Below are 22,620 nucleotides of genomic sequence, written 5' to 3' on the forward strand. Positions count from 1 at the left end.
AACCATTTGAGCCCATGATCTGGACTTTTGTTTCTACTCTTTTAGAATATAAAGGCATGATGCCTTTTCCTTTGTCTTTCTCTGTTTAGATGGCATTGGGTCGTCTTCCCTGCAAAAATTTCTCTTCTAAGGAATTCTAGCGGGGAATTTGAATTTTCTTCGATACATTCAATATCAGAATCTTTGTAAAGGCTTGCAAATATGGCTGAGATTAAGGTAGAAGTATAAAATATAATTAAGACTTTCAAGAAATCTTTGTAATTGCTTGCTATGAAGGATTTGATATGGGGACTTATCACCAAATTGGATTGACTTTCTATGTGAATAATTGTTAAGGAATCCAACTCCTGTTTAACTTATCTTTTTAGTAATGGGTTTTTATTATAATTATTATTCATTTTATAAAAATAATAATATAATGTATATCATTCTCCCTAACTTTGGTTATGAACTTATAGAAATAATGTTTTATTGTAATATGAATACTTATAATTATAACTTCTTTATAATTTTATTTATAAAGTATTTATATTTTAAAAAATTTATATTTACTCTAAATTCATTACACAAACTTAAATAATTATTATTATAAATAAAAATTTATATTTTTGCATAAATAAAATCAATATTACATATAATCACTCCATTAACTATAGGATATATACACTAGCAATAATAAGTATTGATTAATGTCTAACGTCGATTCATACCAGGAATGACAAACTATAAAAAGTACTTTTGTGACTGTTTAGTTTTAATCTGTTCCTTATTCATGATTTTTCATGATAAAAAATTTGTGGTTCGTGGCATCAGCTTTTACTAATTGGATAAAGATCCTGGACTGATGAAGAGGAAGAAGCAGTCCATGGTCCCTCTGATGACTTCACGAGGGACTGAGTTTCACTTAAACTTCCATTGACAGAAGATTGAGCAAACTTGTTATGTAAGGCCGTAGAAAACCCTGATGGATCACCCAATGTGCTTGGAACCATGACTAGTTCCTCGACATCAGTTTTTCCTTCAAGCATGCTCACTACTGTAGACATTGTAGGTCTAAGTGCTGGAGACTGATTTGTGCATAGCAGGGCTACATTGATCATTCTAACCACTTCTTTCTTGTTGAATTCAGACCCCAATCTTGGATCAACCATCTCCATTATGTCCCCATTTTTTTGTAAATATAGAACCTGAAATAACCAGAAAAAATTAGATATATATCTGACTAAGAGTAAACATGAACAGACAATTATAAGAGACTAAATGGGCATAACTTACCCTATCTAGAAGGCATACAAAATTTTCATCCCTTCTAAATTTGACGTTGTTCGTCCCAGAAACAATTTCCAATGCTACAACACCAAAGCTGTATACATCTGCCTTGTAAGTTAAGTAACCATATAATGCATATTCCGGTGCCATGTATCCCCTGCACAGAAAGAATAACTCAGAGACATTTTACTAGTTTGCTTCTCTAAAACATGTAAAAAATGCTAAATGTCTATTGTTTGTTTTTGTTTTTGATAGGATTTCGAACCCTGGATGATAATGTGAATAGTATATTCATTTAGCATTATATGGTTACTAGATAGGGCATAACTTACCCTATCTAGTAACCATATAATGCATATTCACTAAAACCTCTCCAAGGGTTAGTCTTAGAGGAACACAGCCATAGATGGGGAAACCCTGATCCATGAGAACCCTGCGGTGTGTGATTTGAACCCTAGATGCCTGCCTACCACATATTTTGAAGCTAGCCCCTTCCATCGGCACTGCAGCCTAGTTACAGCATCATACTGTTTAAGACTAAAAGCTACCTTGGATAAATGACAATACTTGTGTGTTTTCCTTACAGTTTGTTAATGTCTTCTTTTCAGGATTTTTCATGTGTTCAATAAACCCCTTGTGTAAATATCAGAAACTCACATTGTTCCAGCAACTCTGGTGTCGATGTGGGTGTTGTCCTCGTCATCAAGCTTGGCCATTCCAAAATCAGATATCTTGGCGTTCATGTCCTTGTCAAGAAGGATATTGGTACCTTTTATGTCTCTATGAACAATTTTGAGTGCCGACTCCTCATGCAGGAAAACCAGACCTTTCGCTATACTTACACATATCCTCTGCCTTGTACGCCAGTCTAGCTTCGTTGCCTTGATTTCCTTTGTCCCTGTAATCATCATGCATAACCCAACCCATCAGTTTCTTCTTCACTAATTCTATCTATATAAAAGAACTTGTTTTCTTTCCCATTACTTTATATAAGATACTATGGGGAAGTGATCAGAGGCCTACCGAACAAAACATGCGCAAGGCTATTGTTTTCCATGTATTCATATACCAGCAACAAAAGCTGCTAGTACAAACTCGCGATTCCCCTGTTTTGATTTCGCCGAAAGCTGCTTAACTGCAATCTGAGTGCCATCTGATAGTACTCCCTGCAATGAGAATAATTTTAGACAAAGAAAATAAGTTGCTGATTTGATAAGAGAAAAGAAATAATATAGTGGATAAATAGCTGGACGAAAACAAAAATCTGTACTATACTTTGTAGACGCAGCCAAAACCACCTTCTCCAAGTTTGTTTGCTGGATCAAAGTCATTCGTTGCGGCTTTGATTTGTCTGAAGGTGAAGATACCAGTTAGCAGATCTAACCCAACAAGTTCTGCCCAAGGAACAAAGAGATATGTATAAATTAGATGTTCTGCATGAATGATTCATCAAAGGAAGAACACAGATGGTTTTAGCAGTCCTACAAGTAAACAGCATTGAGATTGATAATTCCCATTGAAAAAACCATTGTTAGAGAGTAATATAAAACAATTCCTTTAGCTTCGCCAAGCAGTTTTAACCTTTGGATTGAGATAATTCTTTGACAAATGTATGCATTCATGGATAGACATACAGCAAATAAGATGCAGAAAATTGCTTATTGCCGTGTTATTTTAGTGACTGGATTCCTCACTAGAATTCGCAAAATCACATAAATGTATCAACTGTACCTCGATCCCTCGATTTCCTTCCTCCCAAATAACCTTTCCACCAAAGAGTGGATAGAAGTGTGAGAATGAGGAATAATGGCAAAACCACAGCTCCAGCGACAATGAATCTCTTCCTCCTGCCTTTATCAGGTGGCTTGAAGTCTAGGCAGAAATAGAATTGCAACAAGAGCAAGTATTGTCAGATCACAGTACTAATTATTCCTTCATTACAATGCCATTCCATTATATGTCAACCTACCAGATTCCACATCAATGGCTGATATTAGAGGACCATATATTCCTTTTTTGGGAGACGTTGTGGTTCCTTTCCCAGCCCAATGAAGGTGGATCTCTAAAGCTCCATTGGTTACAGGTGCTGTATAATTATGAATGTATACCTTATCCACCCCTCCCGCTTCCTTCACTATATCAAAATCCTTCAACACAACAATGTCCTGCGAGAACAATTGTTCAATTATGCTGTCTCCAATTGCATAAGGAATGAATCTATGATCTTTTAATTAACAGATACCTGAATATAAACATCAAATATCCGTCTTCCTAGACTGTAGTAGGATCTGTTATCCCTCATTACTATCTCTGCAAAGTGCAGCTTGATTGTGTAATTCCCATTTACCAGACAGGGAACGTGGTAGGTGAGAGACAAAGGCGTGAGGCGTGCATTTGTGTACAATACAGAGTTGTCCATTCTGAGCATGGACTTGTTTTGTGCTATGTAGCTATCCAAGGAAGCAGGAACATCCCAGATATGTCCTGTGGTACTTGTTTGCCAATCCTCTCTTTTGGACGCATATTTTGCTGCACCTCCTGGCTCATTATCTGCTTCGTAGATGGTGTTTCCAATGGTGGCTTCTGGCCCCCCACAATTTATGTGCACTGAATATCGCTCTACACATAGAAATGTTCATGGCCACCGATATGATTAAACAGATTATAACACAAGAAATGTTAGGATCAGACCGTCTGCTAAATCGAAGCAAACAGAACAGAAACAATTAAGATTTTGTGATGCAGGAGCATCCTTTTCCTCCTAGATTGGAAATCGTGGTGGGACCCACGATGTAAATGCCCACATAATAGGACCTTTATATTTATTATCTAGTGAAATAGGAATAAGTTTGTCCGTTAATATTTGTCTAGGCTTTTGGGATCAACTGGTTGTTTATTCCTACACCAGTTGAAGGTCTTAGATTCGATTTCTTTCTAGAGGAGGAGGATGAAGAGCATCATCTTCCTCTTGGGATGGAAATCCTAGTGGTCGGATGCATGATGGGGTAGCCACACGCAAAAGGACCATTGAGTTTATGACTGAGATGCTATGATCCAACGAATATAGAAATAAATATATAGTCTAGGCTGACAGGTTGTTCCTGCATCATTTTTCTGTCTACTTCCAGGTGAAATGTAAAAGCGGATAGCTTTACAAATTTAAGAGTACCTTCAGAACAAGCACTCAGGCACTCAACAGGTTTCCTGGAAAGATTGGCCAGATAGAATCATCAGCTTATTTAAATGAAATGACAGAGAAGAAGAAAATAAAATGATCTATGTTTTAGATATTTATCAAAGTAGAAGCTTACGAATAGTTCCCTCCCCAAGTACTTTTGAACAGATTTCTGGCAAGACAAGAAGAGTTAAGTTTTGTAGGTTATGAAGTGAACGGTGATGTAAAAAGAAGCAGACTTTCAAAATCAAAGGCAAGGCAAGGAAAATGAAATCAATCTTACAGTGTTTCTCTACATTTTGCTTCTGAAGTAAAATTGTTGTAAGAAAGATCGATTTCGCTGCACACAAAGAAAGCTTCCTTAAACATTCAGCCAGTATTTCTGATTTTTTTAGAAAATTGCATGCACATGTTAGCTTTTGGTTGCTATCTCAATGCAGAAGAGATGAATAGACAGAAGAGATGAAGACAGTTGGGATATAAAGAACATGTCCTCACCTCACGTCTTTTCTGATTTTAACAGATAAAAATTCAATCCAAAACTATACAAATTTATTTTTATATCTTCATCTTCGTTACTGTATTTCTCCTTTCTTTTCTAGGACAATAACTAAATGAAACCTTGGAGATAGTTTGATCATTCATGCACGCTGTACTGAAAACTATCCGGAAACTTCTCATCAGTATAGCTCTTCAAAGACTAGGACATATTATTAAACCTACAGACACGCATCTGTTATAGGATAAGGGATCCCTGTTTTCGAAAAGAAGGGGAAAAAGAGAGGGTAAAGACCCTCATGTAGATGAATGACAGAATGGATGATGAGATTCACACTTCAATCTTCATGTAGATGAATGACAGAATGGATGATGTATAAGGGATAGAGTAATTTACAAAATTTTCAGCCGTGCCATTCTGGTCAAATATATGGGAAAATTTCCTGACAAGTTGCAGTTGCTAAATAGCCTGCAATATACATTAATTTCATGTAAGCTAAATAAATACTGTGTTGTAAATTAAATATGATCCTGGTATGAGAGTATCAGCTGCAAGAATAACTCACAGATACGTAATGCCTGCTATAGATTCTAGGTTGGGAAACTCTGAACCATCTCCAAGTAAGTTACTTATTTTTCTGCTCAATATTAGGCAACATATAAAAGTGAGATGTTCAGGATTAAAGTTGTAACTGAGACCATAAATTTAAAACAAATATCTTACAGATCAGTTAGATTCGTCAAGAGAGATATGGTTAAAGGAATGGGTCCAGTGAAACCACCAGCTTGGATCTCTCTGTTAATACAAAATTAAAGGGGGATTAGGGTTCTGCTTCAGTGATGAGATTCGGAGCTTGAGGTAGAAACTAGCACGTACAATATATCAAGTTGTTTCCAGCTCTGAATAAAATCAGGTATTCTTCCAGTGAAGTTATTGCTGCTAAGCCTTCTGCATTCGCCGAACGGAAAACACAGAATCAAGAAACTTTGAGAGTAAAGAGATGCATCTGTAATATCAAATGCTGCAACTAATGAGTATGATACACAATAACCATGTGAAATGAGAACCTACAGTTCCTTCAATCCGGTAAGATTAGTGAGAGCCTGGGGTAACTCTCCAGTGAGATAATTGGCACTGAGAGTTCTGCAATCACAAAAGGAGAAAAACACTTAGCATTCAATAATCTGTTAGGACTTAATTTCTAATACAAAAGGTTGAATGAACTGACAGATTCTCCAGGTTAACCAAGCCTCCAAGCTCAGGGGGAACAGTTCCAGAAAACATATTGTTCTGAACGTTCCTGCATAAATGCCAACTCTCAGGATTACTCCTGACTAAACAATTGAACAGATTTAAATAAAATAAAAAAGACAAGAAATTGACTAGTAGAAAAATGCATACAAGGATCTAAGTGTGGTAATCGTTCCCAGAGAGCTAGGAATTTTTCCTGTCAAGTTATTCACGCCGATAGACCTGTTGTTTATACAATCTATTAATTATGAGTAAGCAATTCCTTGGCTAGAAAACATGAAAGCAGTATTTTCTTACAATATTTCCAGCTTGGTATTAGCCCATTCAGATGGTATATTGCCACTTAGGTAGTTGGCCCAGAGATCTCTGCAGAGCAGATAGAGTTCAAATAAAATCGAATCATACGATGCAAATTCACGGTACTCAATCTGTAGAAATGTAGTAATTTGAAGCACTGCTTACAAATGTTTAAGTTGTGGTAGTTTCTCAATAGCTTTTGGGAGACTACCATCAAGATCTTGCCTTTTGAGATATCTGCATTGCAAGAAAAGATGGACCCATCAATTCCTCAATACAAGGTAATTAAGAATTCAAAACTTTCAAACCATTGCAAATCAACAATCATATGTCAAGAAAATATAAGACATAACTACAACAGCCAATGGAATAGAAAAGCCAATGGAATAGAAAACCAAATTTTTGACTTGGGCCGAAATATTTATATCATTCTCTAATATATATCTAAAGTAAAACCCTCGAGATTCGAGATCCACACAATTTTATGTTTAATTTTTATCATATAGAATAATAAGAGTAATAAGATTCGAACTCATCATTACTTGATCAGTAAGACTTTGTTGCTATATCAAATAATCATTTTAATCTAAAAATTTAAACTGTTAAATGAGATTCTAAGATATGATTTATATTATTTTCCTACAAACTCAGCTTTTCTTCAAACTCTTAAGCCTAAACTTCAGACAATTGCTCAATTTTCTTTGCTGGAGATCCTTTCTTTGCTATTCACGACATTTTCAGCATGATTAAGTTTTCCTTGAGATCCTTATCATACTTGTTTTTAGATAATTTTACTGCTAATGAATTTATCCGAATTTCTTAATATAAAATTCAACTATCGAAATGGGGTTCTGAAGAGACTTTATACAGCACAACTATTCCTCCATTCCCTGAACTGGCCCCATCAGAATCCTTCAGACCTCAAATTAAAATTGAAAATAAAAGCATGGAGTGGTAAGTGAAGAGATATACATGGCAATAACGCGGCACACACCCCCAGGAAATGAGCAGTTGCAAACAACTTTATTGTCAGCATCTGGCTTTGGAGGTAAAATTGTATCATTGCACAGTTTCATATTGCGATTCCAGCCTTTTTTGCCCAGTTGTGTTGCTACTTCAAGTAGAGCTTCCACTGCATAAATCAAAATTAAATCTCAACTTCTAATTCTGGGATGATTAGTTGCAGGTGGCTTCTACAATGCCTTGCCAAGACATGTTTGCAAAAAACACAGAATTCTGTAAAAAAATCAATGCATGATGCCATTACTAACATGGTTACAGAATCCGGCAATACAATCAAATTTTGATGACTGCATTATCGAAGAGTATGATGCACTGAGGATTTTGCAGATAAAAAAACTCCTGCTAGAAGAAGGCATTACAAGTGTATGTCTTCCTCTAAACATTAAAGAATCTGCCCATCTGAACCAAATTAAAAATATATATGTATATGTACCTTCATCAGGAGCAAGGCTCCCAACTTGGGCCTCCAAGTTAATTGCTCCCATGCAAAACATTACTAGCATAAGCATAAGTAAGCTAGATGTGACTCTCAAAATATCAGAGAGTGCAGTAGCCATCTTCCTTTGTCTGCAATCCACTTTAAGAGTTAGTAGGCTACCTGGAGAGAGCTTTATGCATCATTATAGTTGACCTTTCAGGATGATGTGGGGTGTTTCTGTATGTGTGTGTGTGTGTGTACCATTGTCTGTACGAGACCACTTGTGCCCTTCCATTTTATCTCTTAGTCAACGGGAAGATTGGTAGGTGAAAAAATAATAAGAATATCATTGGGAAATTGGAGAGGAAGTATCCGACTATAAGAAAGAAGAATTTCACGTTCTCATATTCATTTGCGTGTGAATATGAGAACGTAAAATATATATATATATATATATATATATATATATATATATATATATATATAAGCCCACACTTCTTCAAGTATACCTTTGTCTGTACTAGACCACTTGTGCCCTTGCATTTTATCTCTTAGTCAACGGGAAGATTGGTACGTTCAAAAAGGGACAAAAGATAGGCTATATAATTCTTTGAATCCACAAAACCATCAAAGAGACTCATTGTATATAAAGATTTCATATTCGAGCCTCCTTCGTTGTTTCTTAAGAAGATGGTATATCAGCGTTTTATTAGATAATATTTAATTATTATCTAATGATAATAGAAACAATAACAATAAAACTAAAAATATATTTAGTTAAAAAAAATAGCCACATAAAAATAAACTTGTCTCTAATATAATTTTACAATGAATTCTTATATTTTTAAAATAGAAAATACAAAGAAAAAATAACATATTTTCAGAAACAATATTTTTTATTTTTTATTTTTAAAATATCTTTGTAAAATATATTTATTAATCCAATTGCATTGAATAATTTCTCAAAATGAAATATCTTAAAGAATATCATTTCGAAGTTGGATTCCTACCGGTCTCTCCTGGGTAGCTCTATGAGATTCCTTGTGTTTTCTTATGCTTTTAATATGCTGAGATGAAAATTTAGCACATGTTGGTTTCTAGTCCTCCATAATATTTGACCAAAATATTGAAAGACTAGGGTATTGAAACTAGCTCTAATATCAATGTAAAAAAATAAAATAAAAATTTGTATGTATTTTTTATATTGAATCTAGCTCTAATATCAATGTAAAAAATAAAATAGAAATTTGTATGTATTTTTTATATTGCGAGAGTTGTTATAATTATGCCATTTAATTTATTATAAAGAGTCTAAATGTAAAAAAAAATACTAAAACTAATTACAGGGAAAATTACATTAAATAAAATATATTCTCTTTGAATGAACATATATATATTTCCTAGCACATAGAGCATTCTTCATCATCATTCAAGCAACAGCACACACATCGTGAAATGGATGGAAAGACAGTATTCAAACCATTCAAAGGTAGCAAGGATTTTATTGAAATTGTTGAAGGACTAAATTGTGACTATTCTCATTGTTCAGGAGCAAATGTTTAATAATAAAAATAATTGACTTAATAACCTCCGCGCAAATCCAAACTTTTTCTTTTCTTTTCATATCCTAGAGATCACGTTTGACAACTATAGTTGACATAACTCATGTGACCGTTGGGATCAAAGAATTTACATGAATCTAATGCTTGACTGTTCTAGCTCTTTGCTGCGATTTTAAGAACTCCATGGACAATCTAATTTACATCAAATTGTTTCAAATATTTAATAAATAAAAAATATATATTTAATATATTTTTAAATAAAAAATATTTTGAAATGTAATATTTATTATTGTTACAAATATATACCCCCCTTTTCTTTTCTTTTAAAATGAGGAGTGTGGTTTCCAATTTTAGTTGGGAAAATAAGAAATCTATAGATCACAACATCATTTTATTATTTTATCCTCCTAGCTCTATCTTCTTCTTGGAATCGTACTTTTTGATTTGTTTTGAAAGAACAAATAGAAGTAAAAAGATGTTATTCTAAGCTCCTAAAATAATATTTAATTGGGAAGGTGCTGGTATTTCGAACTAATTAATGGTCGATTAAGTTTGAATAATAGGTCAAGTGCTTAGAGTTTTTTTTTTTTTTAATTTAGGATGGTGAAAGAAAACAAATAACAAAATTAAAAAATATTAAAAACAAACACGATTTACACTACCAGAAATTCGCTAAATACCAACGGATTTACCGACGGCATATTTTCTGTCGGTATTTTGAGGTCGAAATTACCGACGAACATTTTCCGTCCGTAATTCAGTCGGTAAACACCGACGAAAACTTTTCCGTCCGTAATTCAGTCGGTATTTACCGACTGAATTAAGGACGGAAAAGTTTCTGAATTTAAAAAAAGGCTGGTCGCTGACGTGGAGGTTTTGGCGGGTTATTTGTTTCCGACGGAATCACCGACGGATTCAAAAACGACTGCCCGTACAGTGCCTGTAAAGTGATGTGACCGGTTCGCCGTTTAAATTTCCGACGGACTCACCGAGGGATTTGAAATGGCAGATCCGTACGGTGACATGTCTATGTTTCCGTCAGAATCACCGGCGTAATAACCGACGGAGTCTCCGTCGGTAAAACCGTCGGAAAAAGTTAATATATGACAGCTCTGCCGACCCTCTCATCCCCTATTTCTCCTTCTTCCTCATCCCAACTCACCCCATATGCAAACAACCAGCCCCCCTCCCCCCCAAAAAAAAAAATCTTCCTCATATCAGCACAACAAGTTATATTTCTTGAAGTTTTGTGGTCACAGCATCCGCGCGTGTTCTGATTTACCGACGGATTTTATCAATTTTTGTAAGTAATTATATCTTTTAAAATTTTAACATTTAATTAAATGTCAATTTTATTGTTTTTTAAGTATATGTATTTTGTTAGTAGATGTACATGTTTTATTGTTATTTCTCAAACAAACTCGTAGTATATGAATGTATAATTTTGTACCTGTTATGGTTTGTTTTAGATTTTGTAAGATTGTATTTGTTTGTAAATTGTTATTTCTTTATGGAATTACCGAATTACATGTGCTATTTTGAAATAATTAATAGCTTGCTTAATGGGCCCGTTTAAAGTTTTATCAATGGTATTGCGGAGTGGTAATTTCTGTAAATGTATATTTTTTAATTCGTATGGACGTTGATAAATGATAATGAATATTTAATATTTATGAGAAGTTGTGATTGGTTTGTTGGATAATCTCGAGTTAAAGTAATATTTATACAAGTTTATTTACCTAACTTAGTTAATTAATACATGATGTCATCATAATTTTATAGAGGTTCGATATAAGTCATGGATGATCGTTCATGGATGTATCGAGATTCACCCCAAGGATTGCGGAGGATGGATTATTGTAATGGGGTTCAGGGTTTTATTAATTTCATAACATCTATTCCCAGAAATTTTACTGGAGGCGGTATTAGGTGTCCATGCAGGAAGTGTGAAAATAAAAAGTATCTGCATCCAGATGTTGTAATGATGCATCTTCTACACAAAGGGTTTATGGAGAATTACCAGTGTTGGTATGCACATGGAGAAGTATTTGTTAGCGAGAGTGAGAGGAGAATGGAAGAAACGGTGGTTGGGTCTACTTCTAGTGCTAGCAACGTGCATGAAACGGCAAATGACAACATTAATCCTTACAGAAATATGGTTATGGATGCAATGAGAATGAATCAAGGTAATGGCAGTCAATGTCCAATCGTAGAAGAAGAACCTAATGTAGATGCAGCTAGGTTTTTTGATTTGTTGAAAGATTCTGACGAACCATTATGGGATGGCTGCACGAACCACAGTAAATTATCGGTCGTAGCACAGGTGTTCACCATCAAGTCAGATCACGGGTTGAGTGAGGCCAGGTATGACAAGATTATTGAATGGGCAAGAAGCATTTTACCTGAAGGGAACAGGCTGAAAGAGAACTTCTATGCTGCGAAGTCCATGATGAAACCCCTCGGTTTAGGATACCAGAAAATTGACATGTGCCCTAACTTCTGCATGTTATAGTACCTTGAAAATGCTGAGATGACCGAGTGCATGACATGCGGGCATTCCCGTTACAAACCTAGAACTGGCAGGGGAAAGACTCTAGTGGCATATAAAAAACTTAGATACTTCCCGATCACACCTAGACTGCAGAGGTTATTCATGTCACCAAGGACTGCTGAGCACATGACATGGCACCAAGCACACCATGCGGTTGATGGAGTGATGGTTCATCCTTCTGACGGCGAAGCGTGGAAACGCTTTAACAGTGTTCATCCTCACTTTTCAGCTGAATCAAGGAATGTGCGTCTTGGGTTGTGTACAGACGGATTCAACCCATTTGGGTCATTTGCTGCTCCTTATTCTTGTTGGCTGGTCATACTCACAGTTTATAACTTGCCACCGGGAATGTGTATGAGGCCGGAGTTCATGTTTTTATCTACTGTCATACCCGGTCCAAGAAGCCCGGGGCGGAATATAGATGTTTGTCTTCGACCGTTGATTGATGAGTTGGCGTAGTTGTGGTCCTCCGGAGCTCTGACTTATGATATATCGAGGAAAAAAAATTTCCTTATGAGGGCGGCATTGATGTGGACTATCAATGATTTTCCAGCTTATGGAATGCTTTCTGGTTGGAGCACGCATGGGAAACTCGCATGTCCATACTGCATGGAAAACAACAAGGCATTCACGCTAGCAAATGGAGGTAAAGCTTCTTTTTTTGACTGTCACCGTCGCTTCTTGCCACTTCATCACAGGTACAGAAAGAACAGAAAAGATTTTTTTGTTGGCAGAGTTGAAAAAGATGTTGCACCCACGCGTCTTTCTGGTGAAGAATTGCATGATGTTGTCTCAGAGTACGGTGACATTGTGTTTGGCCTTCAATCAGGAAAGCAAAAGTTTCCTGGTTTTGGTTTGACCCATAATTGGGTAAAGCGAAGTATCTTTTTTGAGCTTCCTTATTGGAAGACCAATCTGCTTCGCCATAACCTTGACGTCATGCACATCGAAAAGAACATGTTTGAGAATATTTTCAACAACGTCATGGATGTAATTTAGATTATGAATGATATATATATTTTGAAACACAAAATATTTATCACTTGAAATAATTAGTTGAAATGCCACAATTATGATGGATAATATATTTTGTGACATGAAATAATTACTTGAAATGCCACCAGATCACCGACGGCCTTAAGTCCGTCGGCATTTCACAGAGAGTTCGAAAATAATTACTTGAAATGCCACCCAATTACAGACAGCAACACCGACAGAATTAGTCCGTCGGTGTTTCACAGAGAGTTCGAAAATAATTACTTGAAATGCCACCCAATTACAGACGGCAACACCGACAGAATTAGTCCGTCGGTGTTTCACAAAGAGTTCGAAAATAATTACTTGAAATGCCACCACATCACCGACGGACACACCGACGAATTTAAATACGTCGGTAAGTTGTCGGCGGTTTAATTTTACCGACAACATTACCGACGGACTGCGCGAATTTCAAAGGGTTGCGCATTAAATGCGCCTCTGACCGCGTAATATTGCCGACGAAATTACCGACGGACAACGAAAAATATGGAGGGTCATTAAAAATTTTGGTGCGAAATTCAAAATTTGCCGACGGATTTTTAGCACATCACCGACGGAATAAATTAAAATAATAATTAATTTTATATCCGTCGGTGAAGCCGTCGGTAAAATTGCCATATAAGTTCAAGTGACCGCCCGTTCAGTTCATTTTTTCTTCTCCTTCGTTTCTCACCTTAAGCTTTTGATTTTTTTCCTCTCCATTCTTCAAAGCTTTCACTTCCAATCTCTAGTAAGTTTTTTTCATCATCTTCATCAGTTTAAAAGGTTAGTGTTTTCTCTATTTCATTTTACTTTAATAGTTTTTTTTTGCTATTTTTTTGGTTATTGTTTTTTGTTTTGGTGTATTTTTTGTAATGTAGATAAAGTCTATAGTTTTTTTTGCATAATTCATTGCTAAAGTATATAGTTTTTTTTTTGAATTTTTTGAATATTTTTTATTGTTGTATTGGCATAATTATTATTAGTTAATTTGTTGAATTTTTATTGTTAATGTTGAATTTACCATAGAATTAGTAATTGAATATGTTGGAATAATTATTAATTTTACTTTATTATTGCATGATTTGTGTTTAATTTGTTCCATTTATTTTGATTGTTATTCTAGAGTTTTTTTTTTAATTTATTGTTTTGTTGTATTGGCATAATTATTGAATAATTACTTGAATTGTAATTGTTAATGTTGAATTTACCGTAGAATTAGTAATTGAATATGTTGGAATAATTATTAGTTTTACTCTATTATTGCATGCTTTGTGTTTAATTTTTTTCATTTATTTTGATTGTTATTCTAGAGTTTTTTTTTTATTTATTATTTTGTTGTATTGGCATAATTATTGAATAATTACTTGAATTGTAATTCTTAATGTTGAATTTACCTTAGAATTAGTAATTGAATATGTTGGAATAATTAGTATAGATTGGGTAAATTGGTTGTGGCTATTGTTAATATGTGCAGGTTTGTGGTTTTGGGTAGTATCCGTTATAGGGGAGGAGCTGTCGAATTTTTTTTTTACATTTGAATTTAATTATATAATTATTTGTATCAAATTGTGTAGATGCGTAGAACGAAAACCAGAGCTGGTCGCTTAGGTGCGGTCGCAGCTAGTTCGTCTAGCAGCGAGGATGATATTTCCTTAGGTGCCTCTCAAGAAGAGGCACCTACACCACCTGCACCGTCAACCGATGCTGCCTCTTCCAGCGGTACTTCACAGCGCAGAGGCGGCGTGCCTTTGCAGCGGAATCAATTTACCCGCAAGTACGAGGCACAGTGGAAGGACGACCTTTCAATGTAAGTTTGTTAAGGTTTTAGTTTTTTTTAAAAAAAATTACAACATAATTTATCAAGTAATCACTATTGAATTTATTTCATTTATTTTCAGGTTCACAAACATTGAAGCCGCCCGAGTAATATCATCGGCGTTTAAATCGTCGATGGAGATTCCATTGTTTCAATGGAGTCAGATATCCAAGCATCCTGAATGGATGCCTCAAATCAATGCATGGTTTAACAGGTTTGAGGTTGGTATTAATTTATAATTTTCAGCTTATTAATATAATTGTAAATAAATTATTATTTTTATTTAAACTTGTTTATTTATACAAAGCACAAATTCTGCTGGGACATTGAGCATAACGCTGTTGTGAGGAGGGTGTGGGAAAATCACGCGGCAACTAGGTAAGATCAAAAACAATACAGGATTTTTTAGACAAAATTTTATGTTTCGAAATGTAATTTTTGGTTGCGTGAAGCAGGTTGCGTGATTTTTGGTATGAAGCACAGAAAAAGGCAAAAAAAACCGCGAGGGATAGGGGTTTCCAAGGCTGGAACGATGTTGCGGTTTGGAGGGATTTCAAACCGATATACATCCCGGAAGATATATGGCTGCACTATCTTGAGCACGTGACGTCTGAGCGGTTCACACGACGCTCACAGTCCGGTGCTGGCAACCGGAATCGGCCAATTCATGGCGGGGTGACAACTCACACTGGCGGCTCCGTTACGTTTGCTGCACATGCGAAACGGATGGTAAGATTAATTTAAATGAAATATATTGTTAAATTCAGTTGTTGTTAATATATCTTTTTTCATTATAGGCTGCGTCTCTTGGACGTGAGCCGAGCCCGATGGAGCTGTTTGTGGAGACGCACGTGCGGAGTCAAGACCGCCAGAAGGGGGTGCAACAGTTCGTTGATAACCGTGCTCAGTATTTCGTGGTATGTTTGTTCAACCATTTTATTTTGTAAGTTATTATGTAAGTTATTATGTTTATTGTATTGAATATGATGATTACTTTTTTTTTTATTTTCAGGAGACCTATAATAATTGGTTGAGGGAGAGATTCGGGGACGATACTTTGACCGATCCGGAATTCGATCCGGATTTGTGGATGGAGGTTGGCTCGTCAAGTGGACCCGATAAAAATCGGGTTTACGGGCTCTCCAACACTACGGCCGACAACTTGTGGTCAACCCGTAGTTTTTCAACCGTTGGGAGCTCCCAATCAATACGAGCTCCCAATCTAAGGAGTCTGTGGCTTTGCAGCAACTCACCGAGAAATACAATAACCTACAAGCGGAGTACGCACAACTCAAAGCGTCTCATGCACAACAAAGAGCGGAACAAAGAGCGGAGTCTGAGCAATTCAAAGCGTCTCAAGCACAACAAAAAGCGGAGTATGAAGCGGCTCAGGAACAGCAAAAAGCGGCTTATGACCAACTTTACGAAATGATTATGAAATTGTCAAATAGCGGAACATGTGCGCCTAATCCTTTTTGGCCGTATAACCACTAGCCTCCGCCAGGATCTCCTCCTCCTCCTCAAGCTCCATCATCTTTATATTAATTTGTAATCAACATTATTTACCTTTAAAACTTCATTTATTATTTTTCTTGAAACATATTCAGTTTGTAATGAATATTATTTAACTTTGTTTTTTTTTTATGTTTAATAAAAATTTTATTTGCATAATTGGTTTGTATAACAATTAATTTATATAGTTTTATATTATATATCCTAAATAATTTTTTAAAAACAAATTAAGAAAAAAACTATTACCAAGGATTTCACCGACGGATGAATTCGGTCGGTATTTTAAACTTTCACCGACAGAATTACCGACGGAATTAATCCGTCGCCATTTAACAGTAGCTTCCACCATTACCGACGAATTTACAGACGAAGATATTCCGTCGGTATTTCATACATTCACCGACCTATTTCACGACGGATATTTTCCGTCGGTAATTGTAACTTCACCGACGGAATGAAAATCCGTCGGTATATTTCAAGCGGGAATCTTTTTTTTTTGGCGCGCACATTCCGTCTGTAAAACCGTCGGTAAATGGTTTTTTTGTTTTTCCGACAGATATACCGACGGAATGGGGAATCACCGACGAAGGTAAAGCCGGCGGACGTATTCCGTCGGTAAAAAAATCACCGACGAGCTTCTAATCACAGACCGACGGAATTTTTCCGTCGGTAAAACTGTGAAATCTTGTAGTATTAATAAGCTACTAGTATATTGGCTTGCGCTCCATAGCGGGTCAATAACAAATTTTTTTTCAAATGTAAAACAAATATAAAGAGTATAGAGAATATTTTAAGTGTTTTGGGTCTGGCGGCCAAACCAGACCCAATATTCTTGGGTTTGGTTGTAGAGTCAAAACGATAGCCTTGAATCTGGCGGTCATACCAGACTCAAATGATATTGGGTCTAGCGAGAATGTTTGACTTAAAAATATTGGTTTTGCTGTAAAGTCAGACTTAATAGCATTGGGTCTTTCTGACAAGCCAAGCCCCATATCCTTTGGTCTGACAGCCGAGCTAGGCCCAATATTGGGTCTGGCTTCTGAAGAGAGCCCAATAACCTTGGGTCTAGCTCTGCAGCCACACCCAATACTATTGGGTCCGGCTATGGAGCTGAACCAATGGTCTTAGGTCTGAAATTGTGGTATAAAATATTTTTTTAAGAGTATTTTTTACTTGAAAATAGTTCAAATAAGTTTTTTTATTTATTTTTAACAATAATACCTCAAAATTATATAAAAAAAAATACATTAATATAATGTTGTTTCAAGATAAATACACTTTTATAATATAAAAACAAACAACTTTTAAAGAAAATATGACAAAGAAAACGTGATTAAGTTTAGTGTGTGTGTGTAAATCCATATTAATTAAAACAAACATGCATTGGATGAAAAAAATGCAAATATTATAAATATAAAAATGTCATTGATCTGGCTGTCGAGCCAAACCCAATATTTATGGGTCTGGTTACCGAGCCAGACCCAATGTTATTGGATCCAGTTAGGCAGTTAGACTCAAGGCTATTGGTAGTCGGACCCAATAGCATTGGATTGACGGCCAAGTCAGACCCGACAACACTTTTTAACTAAAAAAAGAAATTTTATAGCATTTTTTTATTAAAAAATAAAAAAGATAACGCCCTCCTGATGTTACAATGTCATCCACGATGCAAATATTCTATGTCTATAATGTGGTTCATAGTATAATAATAAATCTATGTATATAGTACTGCACAATGTTTTTCCACGCATTTTATTAAAGTATAGTATAATAATAATAATAATATGTATTATCTATGACAGAAAAAGCCTCTAAAATTATAAAAATCAATCTATAAAATTCCATTAAGCTCCATAAAATAGATTTGTCATTTGTGAGGTTTGTTTTAGATGGGGTCAAATGCAAGTCCATACTTCTATCGAGAGGCCTCTAAACTGCATATAGTCATGGGTTTATTGTAATGTGCATATATAATTATTAAACCTGCTTAATATGACATATTAACATGGAAAACTTAGAATCTGACCCAAGTTTTTTTTAATTAAATTAATCAATTTAACTAAATTTAAATTCAACCACAACTCTATATATATATATATATAAAATAAAAATAAGAACTCCATGAACCCATTATCTTGTAAAAACGGGCTAAGGTGAAAATACAATAGGAACACATGGGCTTTGCCTTTCACCATTTTTTTCCCTTCAAAAAGGTTTAAGAGTTTTTGTATTTCAGCATATAGTTGTAAAGCTTTCTGTGATTTTTTTTTTAAATTGTTTTTCTTGTATTTATATATATAATATTATTTTAATATATTTTTTATTAAAAAATATTTTACACTACAATACTAAACATATTTTATGCTAAAATGATTTTCAGATTGATCTTAGAAAATTGCAGTGCCTGAATTAGATTAAATTTTAAATTAAATTAAAAAAGATATTTATCTTATAAAATTCAATTGATTTTATTGAGCTTCCCTGACTTTATAAAAAATCAAAACTACAACGTTCTAATAAAAATATAAAAATAATTGCTCTGGCTTGACTCATTGTTCCAATAACTCAGGACCTTTTCCATATCAATTCTCTTAGGCATTGGGGGTGCTGATCCATATCAAGTTTTTTTTATTTTTTTTTATTTTGTTGTATCTAAAGATTTCTCTTGAAAATAAAAGCATTTTGATAAAAACTTCATCTACTTTAAGATGAAATGGGGTAAAAACTAGAACTACAAAAATTGACTCTAGTCAACCCATGTTAGTAGGAAAAACTGTAACCTCAGTAATCAAGATCAAGCTAACCCGAGATATCCCAACTAACTCGCAGCCTAGATCATGAGATCAGAATAATCCAATAGATAAAATAATAAAGAAAATTATAAAGCTAATTTAAAATTAAATTGTCAACCCGTATTAACTTTTTAAACTCATGACTCGAGTCATTAGATCCGAAGCACTTTATCAGTAAAAACAATGAAGTCCAATTCTCAATGAATCAAATATTGAAAGATAAAATTAAAAAAAAAATTAATTATGTAAAGATTAGATGTGTTTATCTAACCATTTTCTACATACAATGTTTTAATTTAATCTTAAAACTAAAATTTTGATGATGGATTATTTTAAAATGAGCCATATCTTGTGGAACTCTCCTTGTTAGCAGAAAGCCAGAAAATGCAAGAAAAAAAACTAAAAAATGTGCATAAAACAATCTATGTTGATGTATAATCTAATAAATTAATAAATCAATCCTTCCTCATGGAGATATAAAGATGTAAAATTAACAAGCTGAAATGAAAAGAAAAATCGATGTGTGAGAAAACAAGAGAAACAGACTCACAAAAGCAGTAGCAAAAGTACCATGGCAACCACCACGTCACAGCCTTTACTTTGAAGTGTCAAGATCTATAGCTAAAATCACACTTTTGACATTACCCCCAAGACCTCAAGGAGTCTCTTCAGGTTTTTTCTCCCCTACTGTTTCAGTAGTTTTAATTAGTCTCAGTCCCCACAGGTTTTTTCTCCCCTAAGAAAAAAACATTTATCTAAGAAAAAAAAGACGATGTAATTTAATTTCTAGCCAATTAAATATGGAATGATAAAATAGAGTAAAAAACATTAAAAAAAAACTGGTATAAGCCAACCCAAGCTAACAAAGTAGACATGTAATCTGGATATTAAGGGGCGAGCATGAGATTGAGATAATTCGATAGAAAAAATAAATTGAAGAAAACCATAAAACCATTTTTTTCCAAAAAAAAAAAACAATGTTGAACAACAATATCAAAAAAGAAAATAAGATAAAAAAAATATCAACTCTTGTTAACTTTTCAAACATGTTCTAGTTATCAAATCGGAGGCACTATACATGAAAAAATCATGATCCCAATCCTTGAAAAATAAAATGTTGAATGATGAAATCGAAAAAAAAATTACACAAAAAATTCCAAAATAGAAAATATCAATTAAAATAAAGAGGGTTAAAATCAAAATAAAAAAAAAATAAATTATAGGGCAACAGTAAATTTTCACTTTGAGAGTTAAATTGAAAAGAATAAAAATATTAACAAATAGAAAAAAATAATTCAAAGAATAAAGACCAAAATGAAAAAAAAAAAACAATACACTATCAATTTGGATTAAAGGGTGAAATTACAAATAATAAAACTTTTACAAAGGGGTTAAGGAAAAAAATAAAAAAATCATAAGAATAAGAATAAAATTGAAAACATCAATACATGATAAAAAAAAAAAAAAGAATGTGTAGTATTTTTCAACATGTTTTTTAATATTAAAAAAAATCATAGATGTAAATCAAAAAACTTATGCACGCATCAAATTAAATAAATCATGAATTATTGTGTAAATAAATAAATAAATAATTCATTAATGATAAATAAAAACATAATTGGAAAATTGAGAGATAAATGCAGATCAAGATATTTAATATCGCAACATGAGTCATTTGCCTAATTGTGTTTAATGAATTTATTTATTAAAATTAATTTGTAATAGAAATCGACATACACATAAAATTTATTGAAAAAACTATTATGCAGGGCTGCATATATTAAAAATATTATAAAAATTAAATATTTAATCTATATAAAATATATATAAAAAATAACAGATGCATCGTAATAACCTTTTAAAAAATTAAACACACTCAATATAATAAAAAAAATAATCGTCATTTAAAAAATGCTAAATAAGCCCAAAAAATCATTGAGAATGAGTATTAATTAACACATAAATTTAGAAATTATTTAAAAATACATATAAAAAATAGGTATTAATTCTAAAAAAAATATAAGGTCAAGACAAGAAAGGACCTGCTTGCGGACCTGCATGATCAGGCTCACATACGTGGGCCTTTAATCATTTTTCTTAAGTTAATAAGGGCGGACAACTTGTCATCTGTTCTAATTATTTGGAGAAAACAAACTACGATGCGTCATCTGGAGCTCCGTAGAATTCAGCAACTAATTGGCCGAAAAATAGGGTTAATGTTTTTTTCACCCAAAACCTCATTTTCAATCTATTTTTGACCCAAAACACTTAGAAAAACATCTTATGAACCCTTGTTAAACCAATCTATGGCCTCCAAAAATGCAAAAAAAAAAAAAAACCTCAATACTCAAAATCAACCCGAAATCAAAATTCTTCTCGATCTCATATTTGTTTTTGTAGGTGTTTTCAAGGTAAAACAACACATATTCTTAACTCTCCATATTATATAAAATCATTTGACACAAAAATATACTGTTTCGGTGGTCAAAATCATCTCCAACCACAACTCTTTTTCTCTACATTGGAATCCAACGATCCTCTCTCTTTCCCCACCAAAAAAGAACTGGAAAAAAAATAAAGTTTCGTATCAAATTTAAATTTTTAACAATTAGAAGAACCAGTTACCTAATAGATAAAAAAGATAGGATACTAAATGAACTTCACAGCCCAATTTAAAAGACATCACTTATTTTACTCTTTTTTTTTACTTTAATTTTTTGTCTTTCAATTCAACCCTCTCTCCTAAAAAAATATACAATTGGATTTTAATTTGGGCTAAAAATGATTCAATTGTGTAAAATGAAAGTTCAAGGATAAGAATCAGAAATACTTAAAATAGCTTCCTATCTGGCAAAAGATGTAAAGGTTTGCAATAAAGGAAATGTGTTGGATAGACTAAGGTAAAGGATTTTTCTTGAGTCTGTAAATGTTCTGAGATTAGGGTAGAAGTATAAAATATAATTAAGGCTTCTAATGAATGATTTTACGTGGAGACTTATCACCGAATTGGATTGACTTTCAATGGGAACAATTGTTCCTTGATAGATGGAGGCGGTGTTTGGGAATCACGTTTTCTAAAAATTTAATTTTTTTTATTTAAAATTAATTTTTTTATGTTTTTAATTATTTTGATGCAATTTCAAATAAAAAATACTTTGAACCATTACTACACTCTTAAACATCCTCGCAATGAACGTAATGAATAAGGAATCCAACTCCAGTTTAACTTAGCTTTTCAGTAACAAGTTTTTTATTATAATTATTATTCATTTTATAAAAAAAAATAACATAATATATATCAATTTTCACAACTCTGACTATGAACTTTTAAAAACAATACTTTAATATAATATGAATATCCATAATTATAACTACTTTATAATTTCATTTACAAAGCATTGATGTTTCAAAAAATTTATATTTATTCTAGATTCA

The 22,620-nt window shown here is 33.7% G+C and overlaps 1 pseudogene; it reads right to left on the minus strand.

Annotated features, from left to right (window-relative positions):
• Positions 1-580: 580 nt before the first annotated feature.
• On the minus strand, positions 581-8,166 carry LOC18108113 (probable leucine-rich repeat receptor-like serine/threonine-protein kinase At3g14840; annotated as a pseudogene).
• Between the last annotated feature and the right edge of the window lie 14,454 nt (positions 8,167-22,620).

The sequence above is a fragment of the Populus trichocarpa genome, chromosome 19, assembly GCF_000002775.5.
Source record: "Populus trichocarpa isolate Nisqually-1 chromosome 19, P.trichocarpa_v4.1, whole genome shotgun sequence".
Lineage (NCBI taxonomy): Eukaryota > Viridiplantae > Streptophyta > Magnoliopsida > Malpighiales > Salicaceae > Populus > Populus trichocarpa.